General features: G+C 37.4%; 1 protein-coding gene and 1 pseudogene across 9 annotated transcripts in view; one reads left to right on the forward strand and one right to left on the reverse strand.

Moving 5' to 3' along the window:
* Positions 1-16,650, reverse strand: part of Acaca (acetyl-CoA carboxylase alpha) — a 288,856-nt gene that overhangs the window by 212,496 nt on the left and 59,710 nt on the right. The gene's annotated exons all lie outside the window — the stretch shown is intronic.
* LOC101977629 (guanine nucleotide-binding protein G(I)/G(S)/G(O) subunit gamma-5 pseudogene) lies at positions 298-5,279 on the forward strand (annotated as a pseudogene).

Raw genomic sequence — 16,650 nt, forward strand, 5'->3', positions numbered from 1 at the left:
TCCAGTATAGCCTCAAACAAGTTACTTCCCCTCACCCTGATAAACAAGAGTGAAGTCCCTGGCAGGCTGCCCTCGCCTGATGAGGGAAAGGTGAGAAGATCAGGGTGGAGACCACCAGACCATTAGCTGATAAAGACTGAAGGGGGGGAGTCAAAAGCCCCAAAATTTAGTATAAATAATAGAGCAAATGAACAGGGATTCAGCCAGCTGAAACAAGGATGTACTTGGGCTGGAGAGCCTGATGAGGACCTGTCATCCTATTACTTGTCATCGTTCCTGGGCCTTTGCATGATCCTCATGGCTCTTAAACTGGACCTTGGTGAGAGCTGCAACTTCTCCCTACAACCCTTTCCTCAACAGGTAGTCCACCCCATGCCAGGAAAAGCCTGCCATGGTTCCAGACCTGATCACCGTGGTCTGAGTGAGTGTGCATCTGCTGGACATAAAGCCTAAGGCTTAAGACTTTTGATCTGACATTTGAACTTAGCATATAGAGGGAATGTCTGTCATAAGCCTGTCATGATTAAGTGTGTTTTGTAGTACTTAGAATTAATTTAGAATTGTTTGCTGTGAATGAATTAATCTAGAATTGTTTGTTGTGAATTGATTATGTCTATGTAGTGCCTAGCATTAAGGATTGTCATTTTCTTGATTAAGAACCTATAGAGTGAAATTGTATTGAGTAATTTGAGTGAATAAAGCATTGAAAGGGGCAGAAGCGCAGGGACATTCTTTATTTCTCCCTTCAACTGCATACGTCGAAATTTTGCCCCCTCACGACAGTAATCAATTCTCACTGTTGAATACCCTCTGTTCATAATACCACGTATGTACAATATGTCAAAATCCACTCTACTGTCAGGTATAATATAAAAAGAACAAAATAATAACAATAATAATACCTGATGCAGTTTTTCTTTCTGTAACTAGACCTTGACAGACTCTGAACTTTCAAGGGCAGTTATCATCCAAACTTTCAGACAACAGAAAAAGAAGAAAAACTCCCAAGCTAGAATAACAATGAAACCAAAACTAGACAAAAGTGTTACATGAAGGGAAAATTCTAGGTCCATCTTACTCATGACTATAGATGCAAACTTCCTAAACAAATATCTTTAAGAAGTATGGTATTGGTGCAAAGCCATCTTAGCCATTTTTTAATCAAAAATATGTTACTCCAGGGCTGGTGTTGTACCTCAGTGGTAACGCACTTGATTAGCACATGTGAGGAACTGGGTTTGATCCTCAGCACCACATAAAAATAAATAAATAAAAATTACAGATATTGTGTCCATCTACGACTAAAATAAATAAATAAATAGAAATGTTATTCCACAACCAAGTTGAATTTGTGCAAGGTATGTAAGGATGGTTTAATTTTAGAAAACTTTATGGAAAACTCTCTGTGTAATGGGAAAAAAAATAGAGTAAGATTGCAAAGGAGGAATTAAACTGGCATTATTTGTGAACGATAAACTTGTTTACATAGAAAACACAAAAAATTATACACAACAAATTATCAGAGTTAGGAGACCTTAATCAGACATTTAAAAAAACAACAGTTTTTCTCCTACTCTACTCTTATAGCAGACCACTGCTGTGATCATATGTGTGGGAGGTTTTCCACACACACCAAGCAGTTCTGCAACAGACATTGGGTGGGTATCCTTTAATTCAACTCAATTCTGATCCTATTTTCCTGAAGATGGCAGCAGATTCCTCAAGCTAAAGACAATTCCTTGAAATTACACCCTGCTACAGATGTGTCCTGTACTTCTGACCCACAGGCTATAAATCAAGGTTCTCATGCCCTCCTCCTAGGTTTAGATAAAATTTGCTAGAGCATCTCACAGAACACAGGGAAATGCTTTCCTTACAGTTATTATAAAGGATATTATAAAAAATACAAACAGAAGAATGGAACACAAACATTGGGTAAGGCATGTGGGAAGGGGCACAAAGGTTCCATATTCTCTTCAGGCATACCACACTCCAGGCACCTCCACTACCCTTCAGGTAACTCCATATGTTCAGTGATCTAGAAGCTCTTTAAACCCTACAATTCAGGGATTTTTATAGAAGCTTCATTATGGGAGCATAATTGATTACATCACTGGTAACCGCTGATAAACTCAACATTCAGCCCCTCTGCCCTCTCTGGAGATAAGGGAGAGAGGCAGCCAGCCCCCATCCGAGGCTATTGAGGAGCCCCCAGGCATCAATTATTTCATTAATATACGAAAGGCATTTATCACCTAAGACATATCAAAGGCTTAGGAGCCAGGAAATGGAGAAGTGCAAATAGAAATTTCACAGTATCACATCTAGATATGTCTAACATACAGAAAGTCCAAAAATGTTATATACAGTAGATAACATAGATTATAAAAATAAAGAAATTATAAAGTTTAAAATGTAAATACTTTTAAGAGACACATATAATATGACAAAACTATATAAAGAAAAAGTAATAGACATACGATTAAGGAAAATGGTTATCTAGGTAGGGGGAGGTAGATAGAAGGGTTGAGAAGAAGCCATATGGCTAAATACTAGTTATTGCTAAGGACCACCTTTGTTTTAGGTGAGAAGGTCAAATTCTTTTTACGTCAATTTTTTAAGTAACTAACTAGACAAATAAATAGAATGGGCCACATGTATACCCATGATAAGCATTTCATAAACCAAGGATTATGTCATTCTCTACCTAAAGTTACACATGCACATATACACATAGATCTCTATCTAGAGAGAGTGAAGTATAGAGAAGACATATACCTGAGAGCAGTAATAAGGCAGGGAAAGGGATTGATAATGAGATTTAATCAATGGTATAGAGATACTAAAGGAATACTCTTAAAGGTCACTTGTAATCAAAGAGGGGAGAAAAACAAATCTTACTTTTAGTGATGTGATCTTTTATACAGCCATGGTCAAATTACTATTGGCAATTATTCCCAAACTTTGGTAAAAGTTTAAAATACAAACCAAAGAATGCTATGTGCCAATGTCTGAAAGACAGTTGATTTTTTCCAACCCATCAATCAACTGTTATACTTCATAGTATAATCTAATACTGTACTTAACTTACTTTTAACTGCTCAGAAAGATAATACTACAAAAATCAAATGGGAATGACATATTGGGTCATCAGTTGATACTAAGAATAATGAAGGAGAAAACTATTCTGCACCTGGGGGTGGTGGCACATGCTTTTAATCCCAGTTACTATCAGTGAGGCCATAAGCAACTTAGTGAAATCTTATCTCAAAAAAAAAAAAAAAAAAGGAGCTGGTGGGATGTAGAATGTAGCTCAGTGCCCCTTGGGTTTAATCCCCAGTACAAGGAAGGAAGGAAGGAAGGAAGGAAGGAAGGAAGGAAGGAAGGAAGGAAGGAAGGAAGGAAGGAAAGAAGGAAAGGAAGGAAGGAAGGAAGGAGGAAAGAAAGATAGGAAGGAAGGAAAGAAGAAAGGAAGAAAGAAAGGAAGGAAGGAGGAAAGGAGGAAAGAAAGGAAGAAAGGAAGGAAGGAAAGAAGAAGAAAGGAAGAAAGGAAGGAAGGAAGGAAGGAAGGAAGAAAGGAAGAAAACAAACTACCCTGCAGCAGGCTTAAAGGTATCCAAAATAGATTTAAATGAGAAATACATAAGTAGATTTAAATAGAGGAGCACAAAAAAAATTCAGTAATTGGGGCTGGGGTTATGGCTCAGCGGCAGAGCGCTCGCCTCACACGTGCAAGGCCCTGGGTTTGATCCTCAGCACCACATTAAAAAATAAATAAATAGAAAGGTATTTTCAAGCTGGTCAATCTAAAATTCTCTTTATCTTTGTCTACCAATTATCTAATTATTGTATATCTAGATTGGAACTTTAAAGTTAAAAGGGATCTGTTAGTTAGATTTAATTGCTCTGAAAAATAATTGACAAGAACTTAGGGTGGGGCTGGGATTGTGGCTCAGTGGTGGAGCGCTCACCTAGCGTGTGTGAGGCACTGGGTTTGATCCTCAGCACCACATATAAATGAAATAAAGATAGTGTATCCATCTACAACTAAAAAAATATATATAAAAAAAAAACTTAGGGGAGGAAAAGTTTATTTGGGCTCAGAGGTTCAGTCAATAGTTGACCAACTCCACTGCTCTGGGCCCCAGGCAAGGTAGAACACTATGGCAGGAAGTTGTATCAGAGGAGCACTGCTCTGCTCATGGCAGCCAAGAAGCAGAGAAAGAAAAGAAAAGTGGTTACTGGGAAGATGCACCCTTCCAAGGAACCTCCAGAGACTTACTTCCTCCAATAAGATTCCATCTGCCTATAGTTACCATCCAGTCAGTCCATTCAAACTAGGATGGACTAATTATATTACAGCTATCTTAATCTAACCATTCACTTCTGAATTCCTGCATCAACACAGGAGCTTTCAAGGGATACTGCATATCTAAACTGTAACAAGGGGCCTTAAATAAAATAAGCTCTATTTATGGGCTAGTTCTTTTGTCTAACATCACAAAAGAAGTTTATAGCATAGACAAATAAGAAACCAGGTTTCTTGAATCTCATTTCAGTGTTCTTCCAACTATACCATGCAACATTTAAGATTATAACAAATAATACTGGGCTGGAAACAGTGTGTGTGTGTGTGTGTGTGTGTGTGTGTGTGTGTGTGTGAGAGACCAGGGATTAAACCCAGGGGTGCTTAACCACTGAGCCACATCACCAGCACCTTTTGAGATAGGGTTTCATTAAGTTGCTTAGGGCCTCATTAAATTGCCGAGACTGGCTTTGAACTCACAATTGTCCTGCCTCAGCTTCCCTAGCTACTGGGATTATAGGCACGTGCCACTGCACCTGGCCAGGGCACATATTTTTTAAAAAAATAAATAAAATTATTTTGTCTATAATTTTACTATAATTTCATTTCTTTCAGGCCCCAAGTCTATGGATCATTATCAATGTATCACACTGAGTAATAACATGAATGAATCTCAGCAACACCATGTTTAGAGAAAGAAAAAAGACACTAAAGAGCACATACTGGCAACCTCAGATTGATGAGTTGGCCTGGCCCTCAAGTGTGCGCTATCTGGCTCCTCTAGTCCCACTGCTATGAAGAAAGTGGTTTAGCAGCTCCAGCTGGAGCACAGGCTTAGCCACATTAAGATTTCCCAGGCAACTGCAAATCTGAAACAATTCTGGCGAAGAATGTTCAACATGATCCCCTGTCAATTGGAGCATCTTTAAGTACAAATCCCTTCAGACTCCTGGAAGTCTGTTCCTTTTTGTAGTCAAATAAATCTTTCAGAGGTTTCCCAAACCACTTCTCATAAACTAGTGAATATTCAAAACAGTTAAATCTGAAGCCTGTACAAAATCCTCTCTATAATTCATGTGCGATAACAAACTTCTACTTTTGTCCTTAACATCTATCTCTCTGAATTTTAATGAATTTCTAATTCACAAGGGTAATTATTTTATATACACTGGCAGCAGCATACAATAAAATAAGTAGTATTTTTTAAAAAGAGCTCAGACTATATGACTTCATATAGACATTCTGAGTCATGGAAAACTAATTTATAATGCAGAAAGCTCATCAGTGTGCTGAGTTGGGGAAAATTACTGCAAGGGGGTGTGAAGATGATGAAAATGTTCTATATCTTGATCCTGATTGTGATGGTGGCTAGTGGCTACTCAGATGGATAACATGTCAAAACCATAAAATTATAATTTTTTTTGATAACAGGAATTGAACCCAGAAGCGCTCTACCACTAAGCTACACCTCCCCCAGCCCTTTGTATTTTTTAAAAAATATTTTTTAGTTATTGATGGACCTTTATTTAATTAATTTATTTATATGCAGTGCTGAGAATCAAACACAGTGCTTCACATATGCTAGGCAAGCACTCTACCACTGAGCTACAACCCTAGCACCAGCCCTTTGTATTTTAAGATAGGGTCTTGGGGCTGGAGATGTGGCTCAAGCAGTAGCGTGTTCGCCTGGCATGCGCAGGGCGCTGGGTTCAATCCTCTGCACCACATAAAAATAAAATAAAGACTTTGTGTCCACTGAAAACTAAAAAATAAATATTAAAAAAAATTCTCTCTCTCTCCTCTCTCTCTCTGAAAAAAAAAAAAAAAGACAGGGTCTTGCTAAGTTGGTTAAGGCCTTGCTAATTTGCTGAGGCTGGTCTTGAACTTATAATCTTCCTGTTTTAGCCTCCCAAGTCACTGTCCAGCTAAAACTGTATAATTTTCAAAAAGGTGAACTTTATCATGGGTAAACTGTATCTTAACCTGATTTAAAATCTCATTGCAATGTCCATGTAAAACAAGTACATTTGATTGACTGTAAATTATACTTCAACAAAGTTCACTTTTAAAAAACTATCACTGGGGGCTGGGGATGTGGCTCAAGCGGTAGCGCGCTCGCCTGGCATGCGTGCGGCCCGGGTTCGATCCTCAGCACCACATACCAACAAAGATGTTGTGTCCGCCGAGAACTAAAAAATAAATATTAAAAATTCTCTGTGTGTGTGTGTGTCTCTCTCTCTCCTCTCACTCTCTCTTTAAAAAAAATAAAATAAATTAAAAAAAATAAAAATAAAAAACTGTCACTGCTTCTTTTCATGGAAAACACCAAAAAAATTGATGACACCAGAGCAGCAGGAGGATCCAGAGCTCTGCGAATGGGATGCCAAGGGGTTCACAGGAGCAAGGTCAAAGAGGGATACTGGTTACCAGGCTGGGCTGCCTGGTACTCCCTACCCATCAAGGAGTCAGATCATTGACTTTTTCCTGAGGGTATCCCTCAAAAATGGGGTTTTGAATTCTTGCTAATGCAGAAGCAGACCTGCGCTGGCCAGCAGACCAAATTTGTGGTATTTATCACCTTCAACAACAACCTACAACAATCACATCATCTGGATGGTAAGTGCTCCAGGGAAGTAGCCACCACCATCTGTGGAGCCATCATCCTGACCAAGCTCTTCGTTGTTCCTATGCAGAGCTACTGGGGAAACAAGATTAGCAGGTCCCACATGTCCACCGAATCTCTCTCTCAGGAATTCACTAACCATTTTGTAAGAACTCATATCAGATTCTAGTGCGGAGGACCCAGGCTCCATTTGTGACTAGGTCACGGGGTTTTTAATATAAGAAAAATAAAGTGAATTAACCTGTGTAAAAAATAATAATAATGAATAAACAAAAACTTTTTAAAACTATTACTAATGATATGGAAAGGCAACAAAGAGGAATAATGCTCCAGAGGTACCCACACCTTGAAACCAAGGTCTACAAGTATGACATCCAACATTTCTCTACCTGTCCTCATTGTATCTTCAACACTTTAGGCACCTTCACTTCATGTTCCACAGTTATTTAAAAATCTGAGAACACAACTGTTAAGCAAAACACACATTGGGACTGATTTTGGGAACTTCCATTTTTCTACTACTCCTACATATATTTAAATACCTAACCAGCACCACATGTTCTTTAGAAGAAACATAAGAGGGGCTGGGGTTGTGGCTCACTGGTAGAGTGCTTGCCTCATGTGAGGCACTAGGTTCAATTCTCAGCACCACATATAGATAAATGAATAAAATAAAGGTCCATTAACACTAAAAAATATTTAAAAAGAAAGAAAGAAAGAAACATAAGAGGATGGCAGAGTGGAAGCAGATCTAATCTATTACAATTTGGCTTTTTCAGTAACAGGAACTCACCAGTATATTATAATATTTCCCCCTGCCTCCTTACACACCAACCTTTTATAAATACAACAATTGCTTAGGATTTAAAGGAGGTTACATTTTAAGAGTCCCAAAATAATTGCTTGAATGGCAAATATATCCATCTGCCCCCATGAGTCAAACTGGCAGCTACAGAGTAGTGAAGCAGAAAGATGATGAAGGAAATCAGAACATGTGAATCAGCAACTTAAACCCCACAAAAGTTGGACTAGAACTTTTATAAATGTAAGTTCTATTCTTCCTGTATGAGAAATGACTGTGCGTGGCCCTTTATTCTTTGCTTATGGTTTCTAAAACATACCATGCTATTGTCAGCCTCTGTTTTCACACTGCTTATTCTCTGTCAGGAATATCCTTTCCTTCCTTGTGTGCCACTACTACTCCATTTCATCCTTCAACATGAACTAAACTGGTTGGGGATACAGCTCAGAAAGCACTTGCCTAGCATATACTGGGCCCTGGATTTGGTCCCCCCAGCACTGCAAAACAAACAAAAAAAGCAACTGTCAATTCTCCCAGTGAGCTCCTTTGGCTCATACTGATTCTCCAGCTTCACCCTTAATGAGGGTGAGCCCTCTTTGTGCCACACCAGAACCTACACATACATCTTTCCTACTAATCACACTGGACTATTACATGAGTTTACACAACTGCCTTCCTTGATAGTGAGTCCTTTGAGGTCAGAGACTTTTACTGATCCTTTGAGGATGAGAACTCCTATTCATTTTATATATATATATATATATATATATATATATATATATATATATATATATATACACATATCTTCTGCACCAAAGAGTTATTGGCATATATAAAAGTTGCTCAAACATTTCTGAATGATGATTATTAGTAATTATTGAAAACTAAGTAAAAATAACCACCACCATTTCTGACTACTCGCTATGGGACAGACACTAAGCTCTCACATGCACTGGCATATGAATCCTCACAATAATGATAATGATATTTGAGCACCATTTTACAAGTTAGGAAAATAAGGCTTAGAGGAATTGTGTAACTTGCCCATGATCAGAGACAGTAGGAGTTACAAAAATGAGATCTAAATTTAGCCTGACTCCAGAGCCCCTGAGCTTGACAACTCTACAGTACTACATTTAGTTAAACTGCATTGAATATATGGTCACAGTATAATTCATGTGAAGACTAGGCCTTTAAAGCAAATACCAAGTGGTTGGGTTTGTTGGTGTTCTTGTTTTTTTGTTTGTTTTGTTTTAAAAATATTTTTGTAGTTGTCCATGGTCCTTTAGTTTATTTCTTTACATGTGGTGCTGAGAATCAAACCCAGTGCCTCACACATGCTATGCAAGCACTCTATCACTGAGCCACAACCCCAGCCCTGTGGGGGTTTTTAGTTCTTTTGGTTTTTGGTACCAGGGACTAAACTCAGAGGCACTCTACTGCTATATCCCTAGTTCTTTTTATTTTTTGTTTTGAGACAGGGTCTTGGCAAGTTAATAAAGATGGCCTCAAACTCGAAATCCTCATGCTTCAGCCTCTAGAGTTGCTGGGATAATAGGGTGTATCATCATGCCCAGCTATGGTTTTTTAACAGATGGTTTTGTAGAACAGACTACTTACATCTTTCCTTCTCACATCTTCTAATGTCCATATAAGTCCCAAATATATCCCTGCCATACTAATCATTACAAAGCCAAGTTCCCTTAAGGACTGAAAGAATGGCTAATATTATAAATAAGTGAAATGATTTACTGACCTGAAAGGATATATAAATAGGCATTATCTTAAAGTTATAAAAAAATAAATTTGGACAGCGAGGAACAAGCATGCATAAAAGGCAACACCTTTTAGGAAAATTTTTTCTTTTTTATTCAACTGTAAAACTTTCAAAATACAGTTATCTTTCTATAAGAAAGCAAATTATAGGGCTGGGGTTGTGGCCAGGGGCAGAGTGTTTGCCTACCACATACAAGGCCCTGGGTTCAATCCTCAACACACCACATATTAATAAGTAAATAAAGGTATTGTGTCCAACTACAACTGAAAAGTAAATATGAAAAAAAAAGAAAGCAAGTTATAAAAGTCACCTAGAACTTAAGCAGTTTAGTGAGACCCCCATCTCAAAATAAAAATTAAAAAGTGGAGGAGGCTGGGCAGGTAGCTCAGTGGTAGAGCTCTTGCTTTGCTTAGCATGCCCAAAGCCCTAGGTTTAATCCATAGTAAACCCCCCCCAAAAAAATCTTATGCATTTAATAAGAAAAGTTGAACTATCTTCAAAAAAATTAATAATAGGCAACCTTATTTTTTATTGATGCATTAAAATTATACTTAAATAATAAGCAAGTTTAAAGAAAGGGATACAGAACATGTATAACGTCCTTAACTGCAAAATACCACACAAATTTAAGTTTCTTTGGTGAATATAGTTTAAACTTGCTAACAGAAAGTCAGGCAAACAGGGGCAAGATTAAACTAAAAGCAGAACTGACTGGAGGGCTTTAAGAAGCAGCATTTGGAAAAGAACATTACAGATTCTTAGACTCCCTCCATGTTCTCACACAGTAGCACAATTATTCTTTCTCTATCCCAGGCTAGCAATTAAATTTTACTGGATTTACTCTCTGAAGTGGTGAGATCACAGAGGACCTAGTTAAGGTAGGGACTGGGCATGATAGAGAAAAATGAGACACCAGGATGAAAACAAGGGGATCAACTGTAAAGGTAAATTTTCACTCCTCACCTACCTTTTCTAAGGCAGCTATTATATACTGTTGTCTTCCAAAAGGATGGAGTAAACCAAGAAAAAGGGACAAGGCAATAGAGGATCCAACATGGAAGAAATCCCAAGATGACTGTAAAAACTGTAAAAGGATAAACTGCTCCAAGAAGGATACCTCCTTGGAAAAAAATATATACAGATTACCTGTCTGATGTATTTAACGATAATGTTAGACAAAAATTATCAAAGGTCATTGTTACGGACTAAGCTCCTGCACTAGGCTCCAACAGACCAAGCTAAAAATCAAGATGGAGTCATTTACACTAAAGTTCTTTGTCATCAAGTTGAAATTAAGCCGTTTATCTGACTTTCCAGAGAAATCAGGGATAGTGAGTGAACACCCAAACTTTCCAAATACACAAGTTTTTAATGGCATATACTCTTAATTGCCTCTGCTTAATTCCTTTCATACAAAAAAAAGAACACCTGGGCTGGGGATGTGGCTCAAGCGGTAGCGCGCTCACCTGACATGCGTGCGGCCTGGGTTCGATCCTCAGCACCACATACCAACAAAGATGTTGTGTCCGCCGAGAACTAAACAATAAAACATTAAAAATTCTCTCTCTCTCTCTCTCTCTCCTCTCTCACTCTCTTTAAAAAAAAAAAAAATGTATGCCTCATTTAAAAAAAAAAAAAAGAACACCTAAAGTAACCTGATGTTAACCAGGTATTTTTCTGTTGTTCTGTCTCCTTGTCCATGAAAAGTAACGGTGAAAGGTCAATCAGGTTTTTGTTTTTGTTTTCTTCAATCTTTTTCTGTCTATAAAACCAACCTCCTCTGCTTGGTTCATGGGAATATTTATTATTTATGCAATGAAGTGTCACCATATTCTAGAATTTAAAATAAAGTCAATTTAGATCTTGAAACTAAATCACTGCAACTTTGTTCATTGACAATAGAAAATCTAACTCTCTCTCTCTCTCTCTGTCTCTCTCTCTCTCTCTCTCTCTCTCTCACACACACACACACACACACACTTAGTCCCTTTAAGATGTTACCATAGAATACCATAAACTGGATGGCTTTTAAGCAACAGAAATTTATTTCTACAGTTCTGCATACTGGGAAATCTATTATCAAGTCACCGGCAAATTCAGATATGGTACTTTCTTACTATGTTCTCACATGGAGGAAGGGAAAGGCAGTTCTCTGAGGACTATTTTATAAGGGCACTATTCCCAAATCCCATCATCACCTCCCAAACATTCTACCTTCTAACAGGAGAATACATAAATATTCAAATACTATATACACACAAACTCAAACATACGTATTATGTTTATATATATATTCATTTCATATATATAAAACAATGTTTGCTTTGCATATGTAAATATAAAATGTTAAATATAAAACAACCATTTTAATATATTTAAAATATTTATACATATTTTAAAACCTCTTTATATACTTGTGTGTGCATATATATACGATATATATAATTTATATTCAATACCTCAGGTTTTATTTCTTTGACTCACAAATTTTGTTTGGTTTTCCCCCAAAAGGGAGAAGAGGTGGTTAAAAGAAAAGAATGATATTCTGAAGACAAATTTTTCAGTGTTTTTTGTTTCTTTTCTGATTTTGCCAAATTCCCGTTTAATTTTCAGATAATTTTGTTCAAGATAAAAACTACAGATGACAAAACAAACGAACAAAAAGTTAATGGAGGGGCTGGGGTTGTGGCTCAGTGGTAGAGTACTCGACTAGCTTCATGAGGCACTGGGTTCGATCTTCAGCACCACATAAAAATAAAGATATTGTGTCCACCTAAAAAAAAAAACTGAAAAATAAATATATTGAAAAAAAAAGATAATGGAGGGACTCTTAATGAGTGTTGTGGAGCCAATCATTCTTTTTATCAATCCTCTGCTGAGAGGCACAGACCTGTTAGAGGCCTGAAGAAGGCCTGTGAAAGCACCACTCACTTCCTCCTCAGCCTGAGAGTTTTGATAAACCCAGCCTAATTCCCTCTTAAGATTGGGAGCCACCTCATCACAAAGGCATGAAAAGTTAGTTTTGGCTTTACTATAAATTACTGCGATTTCTAAACTTGCTGAGAATGCCTGCCTGTGCCTTGAACTCACCCATATCTGGCTTTCCCTCACCAGATAACTCTCTCTGAAACTCTAGTGGCGCCTCATAAATTCTGATGTTGGGATCTAAATTTACTCCATAAGTGCTGGACCATTAACCTACTACCTTCCTTTGTATTATGCTTGTCAAAATCCAGTTATCTGTGAGCTCTTAAGACACCCCCCTTTTTGCAACTTTCTGTGCTATAAAGCTGTGCTCCTAGAGAGCTATGGGGCTATCTTCTGTCCCCACGAGTTTCGGGAGAGACAGCCCCAGCTGGCCGGAATTACAAGCTTGCTTTAGTTTGATTTAAATTGGAGTCAGTGGTCTTTTCTTTGCGTCATGGTTTAACAAGTTTGACATCCTCAACCACTCCAGTCTGGATACATGCCAAGACAGCTGCAGTAGGCACCTTTTCTGGTCCAGACACATATTCTAAAAAGGTTTTCAGCAAAACTACCTTCAACAGGATGCAATGTATACAAAAATTAAATAAATAAACTAAAAATAAACTAATATCCTCTCTTCACACAAGTTGAAGAGACTTCACTCATGAAATATTAGCCAAATCCAGTGAGCAAATTTGGCACAGACTGAACTCCCTTAATGAAGTAACAGCACTACAAGGCCCATGCAGGGGTGTTATTTCCAGAATAACTACAATATCACACATGGGTTCATATAACTTCCTATCAAATTCTGAATGTAAAATAAAGGTTTAGAAATTCTGAAGCAAATATGTTAGTTTTCATTTATTTCCTTAAAAAATAGCCTTCTTTTTCATACACACACACACACACACACAAAAATCATCCAATCAAATTTCCCATAAACTCTAGGGCTTATCTGTCAGTACATTCTGTTTTTAAAAGAATATATTACCCCCTTATGGCTCCTAAAACTTACCTGTGAAGCATGTAATATCTCATTTCCTTATTTTCCTCTGCAGAACCCTCCATATAAAGATGGCAAAGAAATGGAATCTTTTTCTTCAGATTTTGGCCTTGTAAACAAAAGTCACAGTTCTTCCTGTTGCAGCTGCTTAAAACCCACAAGGACAACAGATACTATGCCTTCCTAGCCCTGCTTCAACCAGACTAGAGTATTCTTGATGGTCTCAAAGTAGGATTTTGCCTACTTTGTCCCCAATTTCCCCACCTTTCCTCCTTCTTGCATTTTCCCCCCTCACTTGGTTCACCCATAGAATTAGTTGACTTTCCAAGGGGGTTGAGAGGACAGGGGGAGAAATCTTGTACAATTGGAAAACAGCAGTACTGTTTTAGCTGCAACAAACATGTTTAACTCAACTTTCTTCTGACAGTTACCAGAAAAAAGCTCCACTGCCTCTCCTGACTAACAGGAGCACATGAAAGGAGGCCCCAGGGCAAAAAAGAAGGCAAAGTTTACAAAGACAACTAGACCAAGAAAATAATGGGGTCATGAAAGCCTGAGGGAGGAAGACAGCACAGCCTAAAGGTAATTTCTGAGATCCAATCAAAATAAATACTGATTATCACACTCCAAGAAAGTGAAAGCAGGTAAAGAGGAAAAGAAAGCCAAGTAGAAAGGAAATGTGCCACTAAAGTAGGAGTCATTTTCAAGACAACACAGTGATACTTACAAATGCACAAAAATTTTAGTCACCAAAATTTCAGAATGAGAATGAAGCTAATGCAAAATAAAAGATGTGGATAAAATCTTTAAAGGACAAAGGGACTGGACAAATATTTTGGACAAAGAGGTCTAATCTAGTTTGTGCAGAGAAGAAAAATTCTGCCTCAAAATAACACTGGGACATATATATCACTATGAAAACAAATTTGCAGTAGAAAATTTTAAAAATAAACAATGACTGAACATTATACAGAAACATCTTCTTGCTTTAGCTTTGAATTAAGTAGATGCTCTCATTATATTGCTCTCTTGTAATTTGAGGAAAAACAATAGCAAAAGACTATGAAAGCTTAGAACCTATAGAAAGACAACTTCCTAAGACAAGTCCTCAGGATTGTTATAATTCACTGGGGTCATATTTAATCTGAATCATGCACCATTAGAAAAAAATTCCCCACCAAAGTGCTGGATAGAAATAGTTGATAATCTGATGTCAATCACACTGAGGGCTTATTAACCTTCCAGAGACTCTCGAAACAGAAGTATACAAATGACCTAAAGCACAGATAGAAAATTGATGGTCAAAATAAAAAATCTTAATCTTAGTATATCCAGGTGACCCAAATTGAAAATAATCAATCAGGCCATCTAATGTGACCACCAGTCATAATAAAATAAGGAAGTCCCTAATTGTTCTCTTGTCTGTACCACTTTATACCATCCCTCTACACCATGCTAGTCCCTGATGGTAATAGCCAAGTTTACTTGTTCCTTTAGAGAAAGAAGCTGCCACAGAGGAGCCCTTCTGTCTTTACATGTCTTCAGGATAAAACATCTCAAAAGTAGAGCACTGAAACCTTTGCTCAGGAGAATTACAGCAGCCACAGTTGTAGGAGCAGCTCAGTGTCACACACATCTAAACATCTATAAACGTAGACAGTTAACAAAAAAGAACCATTCTTTGCCTTTGTTATAAAGTTTGATATTCAAAAAGCAAATAAAGCACTGAGTATAGAATAAGACAGCCTGTATGGCAATGGACTACATTTGAAAAATAAACAGAAGAAGGCACATTCAGTAACCAAGTTTATGCGAATCTTTCTACAACAACCAAACACATACAGCATACCAAGATAAAAAGCAAAACTAGAGTTCCAACTCTTTTGTGGATACTACCTACAATTTTTCTGTAATATTAGAAGACAAAAATTAAAAAAAAAATATTCACTTCCCCAAATTTGAAGAATTTTAATCTACCATGAATAGTGTCTCTAAGGTAGACACATACCTGGCACAAAATCCAACTAGAAGCCCACACTGATCCCAGCATTGTAACATGCCAAGGACCAAGAATGATGTAGCAATTTATTCTGCAGACAATGATGCATTCGCTGGCTTGATTGCAATGCAGTCTGAGTTATACTGCAGCACACCCAAAGGGACTGTTTTATATCAGGGCTTTTATAAGTAGAGAAATCTTGGATTAAAAGTATATCTTTATGGGGCTGGGGATGTGGCTCAAGCGGTAGCGCACTCGCCTGGCATGCGTGCGGCCGGGGTTCGATCCTCAGCACCACATACCAACAAAGATGTTGTGTCCGCCGAGAACTAAAAAATAAATATTAAAAAAAAATTCTCTCTCTCTCTCTCTCTCTCTCTCTCTCTCTCTCTCTCTCTCTCTCTCTCTCTCTCCTCTCTCACTCTCTCTTTAAAAAAAAAAAAGTATATCTTTATTGAAAATCAAATGACGTGTATAACAGTTTCTTTGTGGACTCTAAATTCTGTTTCATTGATAAACATGCATAGCCTTGCAGCAATGCCTCATGGTCTTTATAAGTGTGGCTTTATACTAAGTTTTGAAATCAGGTAGTGTAATTCTTTTTTTTTTTTTTAAAGAGAGAGTGAGAGAGAGAGAGAGAATTTTTTTTTAATATTTATTTTTTAGTTCTCGGCGGACACAACATCTTTGTTTTGTATGTGGTGCTGAGGATCGAACCCCGGCCGCACGCATGCCAGGCGAGCGCGCTACCGCTTGAGCCACATCCCCAGCCCTAGTGTAATTCTTTTAACTTTCCTCTCTATTCAAAACTGCCTATTATGGTCCTTCGGTTTTTCTTGTAAATTTTAGGATCAGTTTGTCATATTCTAGAAAGAAAAAAAAAAGGCTGCAAGGTTTTGATATTGACTGAATTTATAGATAAATTTAAGGAGAATTACCATCTATCTTCACAATATTGAATCTTCAAAGTCCTGAACATGCACTGCCTCTCTTTTTATTTTGATCTTTTTAAATTTCAATCAGCAATGTTCTATAATTTTTAGCATACAAGTCTGTTATTTTTTCTGAAAACTTTATTCCTATTTTATCCTTTTTGATGCTACTGTGAATAAAGGTATTTTATTTTATTTTCAGATTGTTGATTTCTAGCTAACATATAGAAATGTGGTG

This window comes from Ictidomys tridecemlineatus, chromosome 3 (genome assembly GCF_052094955.1).
Source record: "Ictidomys tridecemlineatus isolate mIctTri1 chromosome 3, mIctTri1.hap1, whole genome shotgun sequence".
Taxonomy (NCBI): domain Eukaryota; kingdom Metazoa; phylum Chordata; class Mammalia; order Rodentia; family Sciuridae; genus Ictidomys; species Ictidomys tridecemlineatus.